General features: G+C 48.1%; 1 protein-coding gene across 3 annotated transcripts in view; it reads right to left on the bottom strand.

Moving 5' to 3' along the window:
• Nucleotides 1-10,794, bottom strand: part of ipo8 (importin 8) — a 101,052-nt gene extending 90,258 nt beyond the window's left edge. For all 3 annotated transcript variants that reach the window (XM_070549662.1, XM_070549666.1, XM_070549669.1), the window contains exon 1: nt 10,576-10,794. The gene's annotated coding sequence lies outside the window, so the exon portion shown is untranslated. The remainder of the gene's footprint in view (nt 1-10,575) is intronic.
• Between the last annotated feature and the right edge of the window lie 4,479 nt (nt 10,795-15,273).

The raw sequence follows: 15,273 nt of genomic DNA, 5'->3' as shown, positions 1-15,273 counted from the left end.
TCGCTCTGACCAGATTATGCTTCCTGTGGCCACAATGACCTCCAACTCTAAACTGGCCCTCTCCTTGGGGAAATTCCTGGATCTGTTCATGTTCAGCGGTGGTTAGAATGGTTAAAGCCAAAAACAGTGTGATTTGTCACTGGATGGAAACGAGTACTTCCCCTTTTCAGTAATGAAGCTTTGGTTGCCCGGCATGGATGATTGGGATACATGATGCATCCGTTTCCTTTTATCCTCCTCCCATCTGTGGCTGAACAGGACACTAGAGAACGACTAGCATAGCAGTGCTGGTTCGTGTGACTCTCACTGATTTCTTTGACCTACTTAGCAGAGCTACGACAGTCTCCAACTCCTGCTGGAGGACAAACTCGCTTATTCACCTGTCTAATGTCCAGGAAAAAAAATAAAGTAGAACATTTTTTGTATTACTTTGAAATGTCAGTGACAATGATAAGTTAATCAACATGACCCAGTCCTAATTTAAGATCGGGGTTCTCTCATCTCAGGGAGTTTAAGGGAAAGTGGAGCTTAAAGCTACAATGGCAAATCTGCAAAATAACAAAACAACGTTTCAACATCTTAAAGCTATAAATATTTTGTGGAGATAAAAAAAAAACAGAAATGAAGTGGTTCTCTCGTTTTTGTCTAAAAACCTCAGCACGGCTCGATGCGAAACCAATGATTGGACCATCTGGGTGTCGGTCTCACAGAACCAACGCATCCCTAAGTCCTCCACATGCTCTTACATTTAGCAACAGAACACCACTGGTGTGAGAGGTTCTCCGCTCAACAATATCAAAGAGGAGGAACAGCCGGCTGCTACCACTTCAACTTTAGGACAAACTACCCAAAAAGAAAAAAAACATTTGAAGTCACAGACAACAGAAGACTTTTGGACCCAAAAAACAGCAACTGGTGTTTAGTCGTCTCTCGTTTACTCTGGCAAACAGGTTCATATTAAAGGGTGTGACCTAAGGATGACAGCCAACAGGAGGGGTGAGGGTTCTGTGATAGTGTTGGGGTGTTTCTCAATGTTAAGGCACCTGGCCTTGCGAGGTGATGTCTTGCGAGGCCAGGTGCCTTGCTTACGAGGACACTGTCCTTCCTTGGGTAAAGAAAACTGTTAAATGGAACAGACTTGCATCACGTGACCGCGGCTTCCACGGTGGTCACATAACATCACATGACATGGGAGATAATGTTATATTTTATGCATATTAGTTTCAATATAAATGTATATCAATCAATCAATCAATCAATCAATACTTTGTTAATCCCAGAGGGAAATTAAGAGTTTCAGTACACACAATTCAGAGATCAGACATACCGTAAATCCTCTAATACAGGCCGGTATTCAATTAAAGGCCGGGTCTCCAATTTTGGCCGGTGTCAGAGTCAGCGGAGGTAAATAATGGCCGGTCTCTTATTGTGGCCGGATGGAATGTGGTAACAAGCAAGTACAAGAGTCCCAGCGGCAGGGTTATAGTCCCTAAAACAACCAGCAGGGGGCAGTAGGGATTCACGCAGACATTTATTAGGCTTTTTCTTCAAGCTTTATAACGCTTCAGACACGATCCTCTATCACGCTCCTACCACACAGAGTCACGGTGTCAGTTAACCATGCTAATTCAACCCGCTCCACAGAACACACATCACCTTCCCTGTGGCTTACATAACACTCACACAACACGCAAATCAGCACATAGGAACTAGCAGAACGATAGGAAACACATATAACACAATACCCAGAATGCACCTGGCTTACAACCCCAGCCAGGTCATTACACTATCAAGTTCAAAGAGAACGTGCTGATTATGCTGCAGAACACTATGGGGAGCAGCAGTAGGGGGTGTATGAACTACAGTAATCCCTCGTTTATCGCGGTAGATGCGTTCCAGACCTGGCCGCGATAGGTGAAAATCCGCGAAGTAGGGACTCCCAGCATGCCCCTCGCGGGGATTCCCTCCACGTCGCACCTACGTCACAAACCGCGGCTATAAACGGAAGTCGCCTTTACAGCTCAGTCATCGTTTCTTCAGATTCATGATCAGAGTTTCCAACCTACCGATCAATCCAACGAACTATCAGCTCATAGTAAGTTATCTTACTTACTTCTGGAAAGCCCGGCATTTCTGTGTCACTTCGTTGACGCTCGAACGCTCGGGGGTTTCCTAGAGCAGCCGGCGTTTCACCGACGCTCTCACTTCCGCGTCTGTGAAACCACGCTCCCTATTGAATTATCGTATGATCACATTCTCTGTGATCAGCAATGCGCTGTGCCAGACCGTAGGTACTGACACGCGATCGTTCATGTCGGTCCAATTCCTTTAATGTTTTCTGTCTTTTATTTGCGCCTGATGCATTTCGCTGCATGCTGTGGAGCGGGGCGGTGCGCGCATCAACTTGTCCTCCAACGCACTGATCACTGATACGGCCGCCAAACAGCGAGCGCTCCGCTGTTTTTGCGGTCGGTAGATATTTTAGAACTGCAGTTCAAAGGTAACTCATGAGGTGAATATATATGAACCCAGGCAGCAGTTTTTCTTTAGGATTGAGAGGAGATGCAGGAAGATAATAAACAGACAGGACAGAAAAATAGTCAAATAAAAACAAGTTAGTGTTTGTACCTGCTGTTGCAACAAACAGACACCACTGAAGGTCATCAGAAGTGAGGAACAGAAAATGAAATAATTATTTTAATGTTTAGAGCAGCAGGAACTCCGAGAGGCTGCAGGCACATCAGTGAGTTTGCGGCTGCTGCGCAGGGGGAGGGGGGAGAGGGCTAAAGCAGGGGGAGGGGGGAGAGGGCTGAAGCAGAAACTACCGTTGTTAAAAGAAATGTGTTTAACTTTGAAAATGTGGGCACAATTTTAATTGTCAAAAACTCCAGCAAACCATTAGTTCATTTTGCTCAAATAGAAATAGAGGCCTGCCTCTAATACTGGCCCTCCTTCCAATAAAGGCCTGGAGCTTGATGAGCTTGAGTCAAATACAGGCCCGGGCCTGTATTAGAGGATTTACGGTACATGGGCAAGACACATGACAAGAATTTGTGACTGTGGTCATTCGCAACCTGAGTCGCGCTACCTTAATAGAGATAAAAGGGTTACATGAGGATTGGTTCAGGTGGAGGGAAAAAAAAGGCACTTCACAGTTACCCTCCCACCAGGAGGGCAGCTTTGCTCTGCAAAAAAACACCTCAACAAATATGCAACAGACTTCAGACAACACAACATAACATGAGACTCCAATAGGAAGGTGATTGGGGGGGGGGGGGGGGAATCCTGTTTCCCCCAGTGAGAGCAGCCATCTACGGCACTCATCTACTGTACAGTCACAGGTGGGAGGGAGATCTTGGGAGAACTGAAGAGCACATTGACTCCTGCAGATTGATGACCTCGCCAGGCTGAAGTCCACCAATCCGAAGGGGGGGGGGGGGGGGGTCGGGTTTGCACAGCATCTGTCTGCATTCCTTCATGGGGGTTTGTTGCTTGCCGCTCAAGGCTACCAGGGCGTCAGATTCGGATAACAAGAATTTGTTTGGGTCAGGCTGAAATAATTTTCCTCTCTGCCTTCAGTCTTTAAACTGATCATTCCAGTCCTTCAGTGAAGCCAATTTTGGGTTTTTACTGTTCATACCGTCCGGTGACTCTCTTCGAGATGACATCCATTTTGCGCACTAATACCGGTATCGCTGCTAGAACATTGTCCAGCTTATGATTCACCTCGAGTAGCGTCCCAGTCTGAGAATTCTCCACACGGACGGTGCTTTCCGTGGGTGCGGGTCGCCCTCCAATCGCTCCCGTCTTCCCAAATTTCCCGAAAACCAGATATCCTCCCACTCCAATCAGGAGAAATCCAGTGATCATCAGGCCGAATATCCACACGTCTTCGATATCCTCAATGGACAGCTGGCTGAGGCATATGATCTTCCACTCCTTCCAGGAATCCAGCATATATCCCACTGGGTGTGTCCCCTGTGGACATGTGGGAGCCCCCTGCTCCGTTCTCATTGTTGAAAAAATCTTATCAGTCGCATTGAATGATCAATTTATCAAATCCATGGTTAGTAAAATTGGAGTTTTTCAGAAGAAATGCAGAGAAGCGCTCTGTGGGCAGACAGGACAAAGAGCCTTGGGAAAAGAAAGATAAAGGAACGAAAGAGAAGAAAAAAAAGAGCCTTTTACTTTTTAAATTGTGTATTTGTTTATTAAATTAAATATGCAAGCGAGTTTCTACCTGCTAGCCACCAAAGCTGCAAATACTAAGCAACTAACCAACCACAGATAACTTCTTTGGATCTAAAAAAAACATTTTAAATAAGTTGACTTACTTTTAAACTAGAAATTTCCCTCCGAAGTAGCTGCTGGCTTCTGATCCGCCATCCTTTTGAAAATACTGTGGTGTTTCCTGAGAAATCTTAGACCAAGGCTAGGCTACAAGACACCTCCCATGTATCCTTGCTCAGCTAAACAACTAACAAACGGAGAACACACACCTCAGTTGAACATGAACATTGGAACACGTCTTGGATGACGTATCTCAGGCAACCGGGGCGGGGCCAAGACATCAAGGCGAGGTGCCTTGCCATTGAGAAACACCCTATGTGTTAAAAATCTAGCTTGTTAAGCAGGTTCAGTGAAGCATCTTTAAATAACTACTTCACAGCATCATGGTATTACCTATGTGGGTGGTGGTCAAAGGTGCCAATGGTGCAAACAAACCTCACTTGGGTCAAGACTGCCCCACGGCAGCTGTGACAACAATGTAGTTCACCATCACTGCCAGAGAGTGAATGAATGAGAAAATGAATGGTGAGTTCTCTGTAAAGTGCTTTGGGTTTTTGAATAGGACAATATATTTTGTTATAATAACCTTTTAAAGGCCACATTGTTAAAAATGCAAGTACTATTAGTAATAGAAATAATATATTATATTTATTTGATTACGTCCTTAATTTAAACAGGTAAAAATCTTGAGTTAGAAATCCTTTTTCAAAAGAGGTCAAGAATATAATTATTTCTAGCTATATAAATAAAGATAGAGAAAAGAGTGTAAATTTGATGAGTCATGTGATCAGAACCCTGTAAATGTATCTGTTACCATCAGCTGTTGCAGATTAAGGTTATAATCTTCATCTATGACGATGCTCAACAATAACAATAATAGAATACACCAAGCGGAACGGTAAACTAAATGTCCGGTTAGGCAGAACAATTTTCCATGTGGTTCTGTTGGTGATCAGCTAGAGCCACATGAAAAATAAAAGCAGTCTGCAGACCCGTAGCGTTCCACAGCTGAAAGCCCCGAGTCAGTTCATCATTCCAGCCCTCTCCCTCTGGACTCTCCCGTGTTTAGATCTCCACCTCACAGACTTCACTGCCTTTATCTTATTATGGTTTCCTTATGACCAGTAGAAGTCTGGACACTGCTTTGAAAGCCAATCATGAAGCCGAGACAGCAAAGACAACAAATATGCCATTTGAAGATTATTTAATAGAGATTCTGTAATCCTGCCTGCTTCTTACTCAGGTTACGTTCAGTCTCTCTCAGCATGCCGATCTAGATGAGTACAGTTTTCTCCTTTTTATCCACACCCTGAGGTTTGTTTCATGTTCACTCCAAGACAAGCAGCTTCCTGCCAACTCACTCCTCCATCCTCCTGGCTGCTTCACAATCAAATCTGTAGCTCACCTCTGACCAGACTTGTTCTATCACACTGTCACAACATCACAACCACTAGAAGTGCACAGAAACTTGCAGAAACAATGATTTATTTTTGTATTAGTCTGACTCCATCAGGTCACTTTACCACCTGAGGTAAAGCCTGGAGTTTTCACAGGTTCCAAACCATGGGTCAGAGTCAAACCACAAGTCTTTAGAGGGTGAGCCTGATCCATATCTTCAACCTTCAGAAGGTGCAAGTCTTTATTCTTATAGAGACGCTATGAAATATTTTCATATGTTTAAATAATTTGAGGCAGTATGTGCTAAAATGACCCTTTACGCAAGGTTAACGAAAGACCACAAAGCCCCTTTCGCCCCCTGTGGCCAGAATAGTCCACTTGCAACTTCAGAGGTGCTGGTCCAGTCTGCTGGACTACCTGGTGCTGCTGTCTGCTTTCAGCTCATTTCCTGCATGTTTTAGATCATGAACACAGCTTTTCTTTTTTTTTATTTAGTGATGAATCACTCCGGTAGACGAAGGCCAAGGAGACCTTTCAGCTGTTAGATTAAGGTGTTAAAAAGAGGAACACACAGCGAGGAGATACATTTTGCTTTTGGTTATACTAAACGGACACTAGGGGGTGCTAAAAGCAAGCCAAAACTGCCTAGTCTTCATTTAAGAAGGTGTGTCCAAATCAGGGCTAAAGTAAAAAGACAAGAGTCCAAGTTAGTTTTCAGTGAGTATAAGTTAAATCAAAGGGACGAAAGCCAAAGTCTGGAGTCCTTTCAGGCTGAGTGCTAGTCATGTCGAGTCTTTTATGGTGTGCCTGAGTGGAATGAATCCTTCTTTGTGCGATCTAAGTGAAATTTGAGTCCAGGTTTGTTTTTTAACACTTAGCACAACCCCAAAATCTTCTGCTTGCAAACTTCCCCTCCTCACGTTGTTGAAAACTATTTTTAAATTTTGTACTCCGACACACACAAGCGTCACATTCAGTTTGACAACAACCATTTTCCACATTAGTACAACACCACTTACGGTTTGCTCACATTTAGTCATTTTACTGCTCTGAGTTGAAAATGATCCCAACTGTTTGGTCAAATAAGGAATAATGTTCTGTTTGGTGGGTTGGCGGACAGAAGTCCAGAAGGTTTATGTTGAATAAAGGTTTGTAGTTTATCTCTCTTGGAAATGCTGGAATTGCCTTAAGCAAAGTTTTAGAAATAAAAATTTCCAGTGGGAAAAGGTGAGCTCCTTCCATAGCTAACAGCTTTGTAAACTGATTTTCAGTGGATCTTTCCTTCTCCTCTCCTCACTGACAAAACAATCTGTCTGACGGCTCATTGTTCCTTTTATGAGCTGTTCTCAGAGCCCATCTTCTCACGCGGACGTCCCATCCCTTAAAAAGCCCACAGTTTGCTGAGGAAATATTTGAGGAGTGTTCATTACTGAGGCGGTTATGAAAATCTTCTAAGAGCCAAGGAAGTTCCATGTCTGCTGAGGTCTGAGCGGGCAGCTGTCCAGAGAGATGGCGAGGTTGCTTTGAATAACAAGCGGGTGGTTTGGCTTGAAACAGGCAGAGCACTCGACAAACATAAGCCTGTGTGAGTACTTTTATACCGAGCAGAAGGTAAACACATTTCATAACCAAATGTGCAGTTGCTCAGCCTGCTCAGAGACCAAGTTATTTAACTGCATGTTTGTTTACAACAGATCCAGCAGCAGAGTGACGACTCCTCAGTAACCGAGAAAGTCATAGCTCATTAGTGTCTGTTCCTGCCTTAATCGTTCATCTGTCTGAGGTTTTCTGCCTCTTCTCTCTCGCTCTCTCTTTATGCACCCTCTGCAGCAGTGTACCGTCTGCTCCTTTCACCCTTCCTCTGGCTCCTGCGTCACTTCCCCTCCTGATCCGCAGTCATGTAAACACAAGCACACCCCTGCTCACAGGCGTGCTCCGTCATACGACACACAAAAACACCCGGTCACATGGGCGCTGCTACTTACGACCACAGAAACCCAGCGGAAATACAACTTTCACAGCTGGCTGTTTGAGATGTGCTCCCACTCAGCAAACAGAATCCACAGCATTAAACTGCTTATTTCAGTTATTCATCAGCAAATGTATAGTACATAAAAAGTAGGTTCATTTCTCAGATTAGCCTCATGGCTAGAAATGGTGGAGTGCACTGCTAGAGAAGCAAAAGGACAGGGATTTGCTAAAACGGTGGGGGGAGGAAGGTTCAGCTGCATCGACAGCATCATTCATTTACACGACGGGGCAGAGAAATGGATGAAAACAACACATGCTCATCTATAACCGAATGAAGCTGATCTATTTGTTGGGACAAGGCGAGGGCAAACATCTAACAAACGTCATGCACAGTCTGTGACGCAGATTGGAAAGTCTGTCTTCACTTAGCACATGCATGCACCCACAAACACACACACTGATAAACAGGAACACGCTCGAACAGGCAGCCCGAGCTATCAGCAATGGGCTCGGCTGAAACACTCCGGCCATTTCAAGCATGCCGCTAATCTCAAGTTTAACCTCACTGGTAAATTTGACGCATTTTATGTTTTTGGGTGATGCTTTGAAAAGGCACGACAGACTTTTCCTTGACTAATAAGGTCAAACGCAGCAGGATTAACGAGGTCATTGCTGCAGGATTGTCACAAATGTCATTGTCATGCTGAAGACAATGGAGATCATGTTTTGCTCTACTGGTGTTTCCCAGAAAAAGAAACATGATTTCAAAGTTCCAACAATATAAGTCTCAGGGTTTATTTATAGATAATGACAAACTATTATGTTTGTGCTGTGACAGGGTCCAGCACCAACACGAGTCAACCACAACAAACCGTTTATGGATCACATGTCATTAATGCATAAGATGTTGTCAGAGCTTTGCTGTCGTTATGGTGCGTTACAGAGGTTGTTGATGCGTAACATCTGTCCTGGATCCTAAGTCTGAAACTTAATAAATGAGTTCAATCAAACACACTTTAGCAATGGCTGTAACCATGGAAACTGCTTTACAATGTAAAGTACAAGCTCGTAGATCCTTTGGCAAATAGCACATCACAGCCCATGCTGTTGAATGGCCTCTTACAAAGAAAACAATATCTGTTACATTATAGCCAAGTGAAGAGAAAATGTTCCTTAAGGATTTATCAGGCAGCACGTTTGTGCCTGAAAATACCATAGCACAGATTTATGATCTGAGCAGTCCCGGCATCCTTCCAAGCAAATCAGAGCACTCGTAACACACCACACACGGCAAGAATATCTGATAAGATAATCTTTAGAGCTGTTACAGTAATCATGCACAACTTTAAGATGGTTGAGGGGTGGCGGGTGTAAGGGAGTGTGGTTAGATAGCATTGTTGCCTTTCAGCAAGAAGGTTGAAGAGTGAACACCCCGCTGGAGTTTACATATTTTGATTCTACGTACCTGTTTCCTTTCATAGGCCAGACATGTATGTTAATTGGCATGTTTAAATTCTCACTGTGTGTGTGTGTGTGTGTGTGTGTGTGTGTGTGTGTGTGTGTGTGTGTGTGTGGTTGTTTATCTCATTCATATATGTGTGTTTATGTTATGGACCTGTGACCTGTCCAAACACCAGCATGATCCATTTATCACTGCGTCGCAAGTCTTTTTTTTACCATCTTTACCGTAATTTAAAAACAGCCAGCTTGTTCTTTCAGTTGGTGTTTGTTCACTTGAACTGTGTCACACATGAACAGATGTGACTGGCCTATAATGAATCAGCAAAACGTGGAGTGCATGTGTGTGTGTGTGTGTGTGTGTGTGTGTGTGTGTGTGTGTGTGTGTGTGTGTGTGTGTGTGTGTGTGTGTGTGTGTGTGATACAGAAGCAGTCAGGGGGTGTTCTTGTTTTCATTCACTGGTGAGCATTTAAATATTGAAGTTCTGATGACATTTCAGCAACAAGGAGGAAAAAAGGAAGCTTTTGTTAAGCAAACGGAAGCTTTTTTTTTACTGATCATCTTCCTACAGGGCATCGATTTTAAAACAAAACGGCAAAACTTAACGACTTGAATAAACTTCAATTATTTAACATTCTAAAACGTCATGTCAAATATAAAAATATCCCATGTTAAATGAAGATATTTAAATGAAAATATAAATGTGTGCAATGTTAACTTTAAATAGTTACAATTAAGTCAAAAGACATACATTTTTAAATTAAAAAGTACCTAAATAGAGACAGTGGTAAAAGCAGATATTTAAAATCATATCCCATACACAGTTACATGGTAACAAACATAATGTTTTAGATTTGTGTTTAAATATTCTCTTTTCATGTGAAAACATGACACATTTTATTGTTTTGGTGTACCAAATATGACCAAACAGCTGTTATTTTTTATTTTTGTGTTTTATAATAGGCTACAGCGATCACGTTTACCTTGTTAATTAAAGCAGCTGGAATAAACGCTGACATTAGATTACAAAAGTCTCCTGGATGAGTGCTGCCACCTAAATTTCCCCAGGAGCTGCTTTACTTTGGCTATAGGATGTGTCTTCGGGATGTTTCCAGCAGTCCGAAGCGACGCACTCTCACCGCGTCTCCGCTCCACAGCCACATGCTTATTCCCAGTTGTTTACCCCAACTTCAATTTCTATGTGCGCAACACCACCTGGAATGCGGACGCAGGCAAACACAGTCGCTGCCTCTCACACATGAACTGTGACAGAAGGCCCGCTGCGGATTAAAGTCACATTTCCCAAAACCACGACTTTATTGGTTTAAATAAAGGCGAAGACGCAGGTCCTCTGGACTACAGCGGCCACCAGGACAAGCGCGCAAACGCACCTGCGGCAGCACGCAGCGCGGCGCAGCGCAATCCACATAGACGGACAGAGAAATAACTTCACTCACGCTGGAACGTGTTCCTCCTCCGTGTGCGCTCCTTGGGCCTCCTCTTTCCAAACTGCGTGCAGGAGCTGGCAGGTGCAACTGAGAGCAGACGTCCGACGAGGCGTCCGGGTCGCTCGGCTCGGCCTGGGAGGATCGGACTGTCCCTCCTCCTCCTCCTCCTCCTCCCCCTCCTGACAGCAGCCTGTATTCCCCTCTACATCAGCTGAGAGCTCAGTGCGCTCTCTGGCTCCGTGCTCCTGCCCTTTTCATTATATCATCATGCCCATGTGACGCGCACAGGCCTCACTCAGTGGAAAGTTAAAGGGGCCTCCCATGTGATGGCGCTCCGTGCGCGCTCATGGAAAGCGGTGCGCGTCCTGGAGAAACAAGATGCTGTGGTCATTAAGAGTAAAAAATACACCAACTCACTTCTAGCACTCACCGAGAATGATGATGCTGATGGGAGATCACGCTGGTGACAGTCAGATGCATTGTGATGAGAAGAGTTGGTTAACTAGATGAGGAGATAAAGATGTGTTTTGTAAGGAGGACACTAACAATGATGATGAAGAAAATGGTTCTTTCTTTCTTTCTTTCTTTCTTTCTTTCTTTCTTTCATAGTGAGGTCACTCTCTATGTGACAGTGTGACTAATGCTAATTGCACTTCTAAGGAACTTTACTAAACAGTTAAAGCATTTTAAGCACAGCAAGTTGACGTGCCAACTCAAACACTTCCATTGATGCTTAGTTTACAGCCATGACCAAAAGCTCTGAGAATCACACAATTGGTTTGCCATGGCCACATTTCCACTACATGTGTAAAAGGCTTCAGGGAACCCAAGAAAGTCTTGCAAGCGCCAAGAATGTCCTCTAAAGTTGATCTAACACTGCTGAGGTCAAAAAGGCTTTTGGAGGAGGCAGATCTTAATCCCATGGCAGTAGCATGTGTCACACCCTGTCCTGTCTCCCCATTTCGGTTCAGCCTTGTGTCTCGTTTATTGCTTCCACCTGCCTCTCGTTTCCCCAATCACCTTAGCTCCCTGCCCTTGTGTATTTAAGCCCCTTCTGTTATGTTTCTGATGTCGGTCCATTGTTTCATTGTCCAGCGTGTGTTCAAATAAATCGATGCTAGAAGTTCTCACCTGTCTGCCTGTATTTCTCCCGCATCTGGATCCTTGCCTCACCTCCGCTCACCTCGCCCATACGCCGTGACAGAATGGACCGACCCGTTAAAGGATTCAGCGGGGAGATCCTTCCGTGGGAGTACCTGCTCCAGTGGCTTACCCCGACCCACCAGCCGGCTTCTGCTTCTCCTTCTCCAGCCCCAGCTCCGCCTCGCCGCACCGCCGACGTCCCCGGTCGTCAGCCGCGGCGATCCTCGCCACCCTTCCACAACCGGATGGGAGTTTGGATCGGGAGGCGCTCCTGGATCGCTCCAGGCTACGAGGGCACGAGGCTGGCTGTCTGTTCCCCCAGAGTTGGTCCACAGCGTGGGGAAAGACGCCGGACTCCACCGCGATCCGGTGTCCCGGGACGGAGCTGTGAGTTCGCCGCTGCCCCTGCCAGGCGCAGCAGTTTGGACACGCCCCCGGCCAGACCAGCAGTCCCGTCTCCTGCCGAATCAGCGCCTCTGTCACCTACAGGGGGAGGAGCGTTGGCCGCAGCCCAGCTGACCGAGCTTGTCAGTCTCTCGGCGGAGCTTGGCCGGTTCCGCCAGCTTATCAACTCCCAGGAAGCCCGCCTGGACGCTCTGTCCTCCTCATCACACCCAGCGGAGCTCGCCGGTCTCCGGGCTAAGCTGGCCCAGCTCCATTGGGCCCTCAGCCACGGGAGCTTCAGCTGGACACTTTGTCTTCCCTGCTCTCTCCGTTCCCAGCACCTCCGGTTCACATGCAGCCTGTCCAGGCAGCCCCTCCCGCAGCTGCTCCGCCTCCACCCCAGACGTCGACGGATCCGGCCCTGAAGCGGACGGTTCGGGCCCAGAAACAGACGATTCGGGCCCAGAAGCAGGCGGTTCGGGCCCAGAAGCAGACAGAACCGGCCCAGAAGCAGACAGAACCAGCCCAGAAGCAGACGGTACCGGCCTAGAAGCAGACGGAACCGGCCTAGAAGCAGACGGGACCGGCCCAGAAGCAGACGGGACCGGCCCAGAAGCAGACGGGACCGGTCCAGAAGCAGACGGTTCCGGTCCAGAGGCCGGCGGTCCAGAGGTCGACGGTCCAGAAGTCGAAGGACTAGAAGTCGACACCCCCGGACCAGAAGCAGACGGTTCCGGCTCCAGTCCAGAGGCCGGTGGTCCAGAGGTCGACGGCCCAGAACTCGAAGGACCAGAAGTCGAAGCCCCTGGACCAGAAGCCGACTCCCCCAGACCAGAAGCCAATGGTTCCGGCTCCGGTCCAGAGGTCGGCGGTCCAGAGGTCGACGGTCCAGAAGTCGAAGGACCAGAAGCCGACGCCCCCGGACCAGAAGCAGACGGTTCCGGTCCAGAGGCCGGCGGTCCAGAGGTCGATGGTCCAGAAGTCGAAGGACCAGAAGTCGACGTCCCCGGACCAGAAGCCGACGCCCCTGCCCTGGACTAGAAGTCGATGGTGGTCGACGCCCTGTCCTGTCCCGCGGTCGACGCCCCTTCCAGTTCTGAAGTCGACACCTCCTCGTGTTCTGAAGTCGACACCTCCTTGTGTTCTGAAGTCGACGCCTCCTCGTGTTCTGAAGTCGACGCCTCCTCGTGTTCTGAAGTCGACGCCTCCTCGTGTTCTGAAGTCGACCCCTCCTCGTGTTCTGAAGTCGACGCCTCTTCCTGTCCAAGGGTCGACGCCTCATCTGATGTCGACGCCTCGTATGATGTCGACGCCTCATCTGAAGTCGACGCCTCGTCTGATGTCGACGCCTCGTCTGATGTCGACGCCTCGTCTGATGTCGACGCCGCGTCTGATGTCGACGCCTCGTCTGATGTCGACGCTCGTTCCACTCCAGAGGTCGACGCTCGTTCCACTCCAGAGGTCGACGCTCGTTCCACTCCAGAGGTCGACGCTTTCTCCACTCCAGAGGTCGATGCTCCCTCTGGTTCGCCGTCTCCGCCGTCTACGGTTCCAGTGGTGGTTCTGGAGGTCGCTCCGGTCCAGCCCGTCCAAGGTGCTCTGACTCCGGTCCAGCCCGTCCAAGGGGCTCTGACTCCAGTCCAGCCCGTCCAAGGGGCTCTGACTCCGGTCCAGCCCGTCCAAGGGGCTCTGACTCCAGTCCAGCCCGTCCAAGGGGCTCTGACTCCAGTCCAGCCCGTCCAAGGGGCTCTGACTCCGGTCCAGCCCGTCCAAGGGGCTCTGTCTCCGGCCCAGCCCGTCTAAGGGGCTCTGTCTCCGGCCCAGCCTGCAGAGTCTATGTCCCCGGCCCAGCCTCCAGAGCTCCTCTACCGCAGACGCAGGCCTCCTAGGGCCCGTCGCCTCCTCCTCTGCCACAGACGCAGGCCTCCGTCGCCTCCTCCTCTGCCGCAGACGCAGGCCTCCAAGGGCCCGTCGCCTCCTCCTCTGCCGCAGACGCAGACCTCCAAGGGCCCGTCGCCTCCTCCTCTGCCGCAGACGCAGGCCTCCAAGAGCCCGTCGCCTCCTCCTCTGCAGCAGACGCAGGCCTCCTAGGGCCCGTCGCCTCCTCCACTGCCGCAGGCGCAGGCCCCCAAGAGCCCGTCATCGCCTCCCCTGCCCCAGGCGCAGGCCCCCCGGACTCTGCTGGTTCCTGCCTCCTCTTCATCAGGCCCTCGGTTCCTCTTGGCCCTCCCTTCGGGTCCCCCTCCTCCCGCCCTGCTCCTTGCTCCTGTGGGCGTCTGGAATCCGCCCTTTGATGGGGGTACTGTCACACCCTGTCCTGTCTCCCCGTTTTGGTTCATCCTTGTGTCTCGTTTATTGCTCCCACCTGCCTCTCGTTTCCCCCATCACCTTAGCTCCCTGCCCTTGTGTATTTAAGCCCCTTCTGTTTTGTGTCTGATGCCGGTCCATTGTTTCATTGTCCAGCGTGTGTTCAAATAAATTGATGTTAGAAGTTCTCACCTGTATGCCTGTATTTCTCCCGCGTCTGGATCCTTGCCTCACCTCCGCTCACCTCGCCCACACGCCGTGACAGCGTGTCCAGATCTTTTAAAATGGGGTGGCCCAGGTGAGGCACAGCTTTGTGCATGGGTGTCACCAATGGTTATGCTTTTTTGTTTTACCCCCAAGCCTTTTGTGGACAATGAAAAGCCTATTTAAAAGTAAATTAGTGTGGTGACACCTGGGGTGGCCAATCAGATTCCAAGGGTGGCATGTGCTATCCCAGGCCACTCCCTGGACACGCCCCTGACCCATGGGAACCTGTTCAGTCCTCAAGAGGCAGGTGGACAAACAAAAACCCACAAAGTCCAAAACTTGGAGCATCGAGGGTAAAGTAAGGGCTGCCATCAGTCAGCATTTGGACCAGATGTTGATTGACATCAAGTCTGAATGAACTGCAGAGGACTGGAAAAGATCACTAAATTTGGACCTATTTCATATGCTGTTATTCCATAGAAGCATCAGACAGAATCATCTAATTACACTGAAGCAGCAAACAATATGGAAGTCAATGTTGGGTAACTTTCTCTCAGGCGCTGAATCAGATGCTGGAACCAATCAACATCTCTGAATGTGGAGGAGCAGCCTCTAACTCAGGCTGAAACATGGAGCCCATACCTCTGAAGGTAACTTTCTTCAATC

The sequence above is a fragment of the Nothobranchius furzeri genome, chromosome 1, assembly GCF_043380555.1.
Source record: "Nothobranchius furzeri strain GRZ-AD chromosome 1, NfurGRZ-RIMD1, whole genome shotgun sequence".
NCBI lineage: Eukaryota > Metazoa > Chordata > Actinopteri > Cyprinodontiformes > Nothobranchiidae > Nothobranchius > Nothobranchius furzeri.
Note: the sequence above shows the minus strand (reverse complement) of the source record. Positions and strands in the feature narration are given on the sequence as shown.